Source organism: Fukomys damarensis, unplaced genomic scaffold (genome assembly GCF_012274545.1).
Source record: "Fukomys damarensis isolate Sample0158 unplaced genomic scaffold, DMR_v1.0_HiC HiC_scaffold_30, whole genome shotgun sequence".
NCBI lineage: Eukaryota > Metazoa > Chordata > Mammalia > Rodentia > Bathyergidae > Fukomys > Fukomys damarensis.
The window spans coordinates 45,036,834-45,041,757 of record NW_022900942.1 but is presented as its reverse complement, the minus strand read 5'-3'; the positions used below and the strand labels follow the sequence as shown (position 1 = coordinate 45,041,757).

The 4,924-nt window shown below is 34.4% G+C and overlaps 1 long non-coding RNA gene across 1 annotated transcript in view; it reads right to left on the bottom strand.

Moving 5' to 3' along the window:
* Nucleotides 1-3,654: 3,654 nt before the first annotated feature.
* LOC104871917 overlaps nucleotides 3,655-4,924 on the bottom strand; it is a 59,480-nt gene continuing 58,210 nt past the window's right edge. The window contains exons 2-3 of the long non-coding RNA XR_782997.1: nucleotides 4,574-4,655; nucleotides 3,655-3,707 (exon numbers count right to left, since the gene is read on the bottom strand). This is a non-coding gene — a long non-coding RNA (uncharacterized LOC104871917). The remainder of the gene's footprint in view (nucleotides 3,708-4,573; nucleotides 4,656-4,924) is intronic.

Below are 4,924 nucleotides of genomic sequence, written 5' to 3'. Positions count from 1 at the left end.
CTCTGTCAGCGTTAACAAGCATCTTCCCTCTGTCTTGCTCCCTTATACGCTCACTCCCCCAAATAACAACATCGTGCTTTGTCAGCTGTCCCCAGTCACCAGTCTGTCTCTTTATACCTATGCTGTTCTTATCAGGCCACAGTTTATATTGTACAGTCCATGTGTTTGTAATTTTTTTGATAATAGTCATGGTCACATATAGATATCTGAATCTTATTTCATCTCTTTGGAAAAAATGTTCTGAAGAATAAAAGAAAATATCATTTTCCTTCAAAATATAGAAAATCTAATTGAGAAAATGAAAAACAGAAGAAGAAAAGAAAAAGAAAATAAACATATGTCAAATTTCACATGTCAATTACAAAGCAAAAGAGGTAAACGGATTTTTAATGTTTGACACAAGGGAGTTAGCTGTTGCAGTAAAAGAAGCAAATAAAGACCTAATCGCTTGATAATTCCTCCATGTTGCATTGGGAGAATAGGGTGATTCGGAGAGGCATGATGTTAAATGAGATACTGTACAAGAATTGTCTACAATATTCAGAGATATGAAGGATTCTGTAGCTTTTTACCAAAGACTGTCCAATTTTCTAACCCAGTGTTATTGGTCATCCTAAATTGGATTACCAAAGGCTTTTTCTGCTGTAGGTAACAAAACACCAGCTCTCTATATGAGAAGGCCTCTGCTCCCAAAGAGTTATAAAACTCTTCCATATTCCTGAGACATCTCTTAGACAGAATCCTGAGTAATATCAATCAACAATAAGAAACTTTTCTCTTTTTTCTTTTTCTATAGAAACTTTTCATTTCTGCATTAGAATTCAGTAATATCAACAAAATATCTAAATTCTGAATCTATAGTTTGTTTTCTTTCTTTTATTTTTTGAGACAAGGTCTCACTATACAGTTTCAACTGGCCTTGAATGCTCTACGTAGCTCAGGCTGGCCAAAAACTCATAGTGCTCCCTCTGCCTCAACCTCCTGAGTGCTAAGATTAAAGGCATGAGCTACTATACCTGGCATATGGTTTTATTTCTACATATTTCTGTCTACCCTTTGTGCTCTAGAAGCTATATATTTGCTATTCGAGTATTAGTCACAAAAGTACCATGAGAGAGGCATACGGTTATTTTTACTGGCCAAGAAACCAGGAATTAAAAGAGACCACCTGATGAGATATGGAATGCATGTCAGAATTTTGTGCTGAATTTTTATAAATTTAAGAAGAAAAGGGAGGAGGAGGAAGAGGAGAAGGAGGAGGAGAAAAAGTACCACTCTTCTTGTACCAAAAACTGTATGTGGATGTGTCTCTTCATATACAGATATGTACACAAATGTGACTTTAATATATGTAATGCCAGTTATTGTCACCCCTTAAATCCCTACAGCATTTTACTGTAAAGATGGAGAAATGTTTCACTTATTCGTTATTTTCTTAATTATCCATTTGAGTTCGTAAGTTAAAAAGGGTTAAGATTTCCTGGACTGGGTGATTTCAGAATTATTTATGCTCATAATTCCACTAATTCTAATTAAGTGGCTACTTTTTACTAGATAGTAAATAGTACAGAATCACAGGAATTCAATTATGAAACGAAAGTAAATTATCACCACTGATAGACCTTATGGTCTAGAAGGGCTGGACCAGGAGTGAATGAGTATTGTCCAAAATATGCCCATTGAATCACCTTTTTGGTTTGTGGGAATATGACCTAGGTCACTGCTTACTCAGCTTTGAGTAGGCTTGGACAATGTGGAGAAGAACAATCATGGCTGGATTCTAATACAAAAAATAGAACATTAGGAGCATTGTATTTTAATGTTATATAAATATTAACATGTTCAAAATGTTATTTTTTTATCTTTTTTGACCATTTTAAAATGTAAGGAAATATAAAGGAACTTTTTTAGCCTGATGAACTATGCAGTGAAAAACACACAGCTAAAAATATTTTCAGTGGTGCAAATCAGGAAAGATTTTCCACTAAAGCCAGGAGCAAGACAACAGTGTTCACTGCAAAATTGCTATGCAAAGTTAAACTGAAAGTTTAGAAGAATTATGGCATATGCAAAAACAAACAAACAAACAAACAAACAAACAAACTAAAAAGCATCTGAGGACTGGGGAGTTAGATCAGTGGTGGTTCTGCCATGTGCCTCACAAGCTCCAGAACCCAAGTTCAATCCCAGTACCAAAAAATAAATGAATAAATAAATAAATGAAAAGCATCTAAATTAGTAACAAGAAAGTGAAAATCTATTCCTCGATAACATGATTCTGTATAAAAATAATTACAAAGAATATATTCATAAAATCTATTGGCTCTAATGCACAAAGTCAGGCACATTGTAGGATATAAAATCCATATATTAAAGTCGGTTCTGATGCAATCTACTAGCAGTGAGTATTCCAGTACAGAATTTAAGAAAACAACTGCATTTATAAAAGCATTCAAAAACAAAAATATAGCAAAGAATAAATTCAACCAAAGTGGTGAAATATTTGTGCAAGGAAAGCTATAAAACCAAAAGTGCAGAGAACAGTGCTGACTAATCAAAGTAAGCCTAAATTAATGTAGGGACATTCTGCACTTGTGGATTGCAAGATTTAATATCACAGTGTCTAAACTATCCAAAGCAATTCTCAGATTCAACAAAATTTTTATCAAAATTCCAATGACATTTCAAATAAGAATTAGAGAACACAGTCCCTAAATTCATATGTAATTACAAGTATCATTGAATAAACAAATATTTGCAAAGGAGAATACATTTGGAGAACTCACCTTCCTGATTTCAAAACTTACTACAAAACTACTGTAATTGAAACCCTGTGGTACTGGTTTTTAGGAAGACATAGACAAAAAATGTTATGCATGAAACAGTTACCTTAGTGTTACCTAGGAACATGTTAGAAATCCAGATTTTAAGCGCACATCTCAGGCACACTAAATCAAAAAATGAAGGAAGAGCTAAGCAAACTGATGTTTTTAAGATGATCTGAATGTAGAAGTTTCTGATGCATCCTATAATTTGAAAACTACTGTTATTTTATAATCTAGCTCATCTTTATCTTTGATGGTCACACAATTATCCGGTATTCTCTTTAAAGTGTTCATTCAGAGATTCTACATTTCAAGTTAGGGCTTCAAGTAATAGAGCATTTTTTAAAGTAACTCCCCAGATATTTTGACATGTAGCCATGGTTAAGAACTACTAGTCTAGACTGAGAAACAAATATTGTGTTAATAATAGCACAATTAATCTGTTGATGACAATTACTAAAGACTTTTTGCTCTTGTCCCTAGAAGTTTGTAATCAATATTTGGATCAGAATCGAGAGCCTCCTTAAATAATATCTTCAGTATTTGGATTAACATGTAGAATGAAGATTTTTATAGTCACGGCCCTGGAAGTTCACAATCTTATGGATACATTGGGAAAACGGAAATGAAGTGCTAAATTACAAAACACTACAATGGACTGAGTTACTTCCCTTTGGAGAAAAGAAGGCTCAGCAAACCTCCCATACAGTTTCTAATCCTTCGATAGGTTGGCGAGTTTTTCATATATTTAACTGCAGCAGGAGTTTGCAAGCAAATTACAGGATTTCAAAGTTGTGCATCGTTTTGTACAGCATTAGATTTAAAACATTTGTTCTATTGTACTCTTGGGTAGGAGTAGGACTGGTTGGTGTATAGGTTCTGCTAGAAAACAGAAAAAGAAAGTAAGTAGAAGACAAAAAGAATGGGAGCAAGGAAAGGAGAAAAGGGAGTGAAAGGTTAGGTCCTATGTACCATTTTGCCCAGTTGAGAGCATTCCTGTTGATATCTGCTTAAAGAATGATTTGCTTGCCAAGCAAAAGAAAATTTAAATATCTTTATGATTGAATGCACATTTAAAATATACATTATATTGTGTGTGTGTGTGTGTGTGTGTATAATTGCAATTACCTCAATTTATATGTGGGTGCAAAAATTATTACAGACCAATGAATTTCAATCTCAGCCACACATTCTATTACCTATAGAACATTTAAACATATTGGAACTTATATTCCAGGCTAAGGTATTTGGTCTGGATTCTGCCTAGATATAGTTAAATCTTACATACACCTTAGCTAATTCTCATATGCAGCCATGAATAACAACCCTTATATGGTCAAGAGAGTAAATGGCTGTGGTTAAAGAAGTCTTCCCAGATGTGAGGAAAAACTGCACTAAGCTTCAAAGCCTAGAAGGATGCAGAAAGGATGAGGAAAAGAAAAGAAGATCTCTGAAAAGTGCCTTCTAAACAAAGGTACTGACCTGGCAACACGAGATTCACTTATGGGTGAAGCCAGTGGGTCTGACCAAAGTGAAACGGTAGTACAGGGCAGAAACACATAGTAGGTAGGCAGAACTGGTTGCTTAAACAGCCTTTTGCAATTTCAGCCATGACATCACTGTCTTCTGAAGCCAGTTCAGTGAAAGGAGTCATGCAGCTGCTCTGCGTTGGGACCTCTGAATTTTACTTTCATACTGTGTTTTAGGAAGAGTCATGCTCATGCAGATGACTTTGCTATGGTACTTACAGTGATTTAGAGACTTGGAATAAGCACAAGACTTTAGTTTCCTGTCTGGCGCTTTTTGTGAGCATGACATTCATTTTGAGATCTAAAAAGAAAAACAAAATAATAGGAGCTATAAATTAAACTCTTCCAGAAAACTGGTTTGAAAGGAGCTTACAACTGATAAATATGTCAAGATACAAACAGTATTTCTCTGCCTCCATAGAAATGAAGATTACAGAATTTCTTCAGTAATTTCCAGAATTAAAGCTAATTTCTCTTTATTATGAGCTTCCGTAATCTATGAGAACACACAGAATAAAAATTAAGAGGTGACAGGAAATCAAAAAAATTGGGAAGCCTAGTTTCATATAT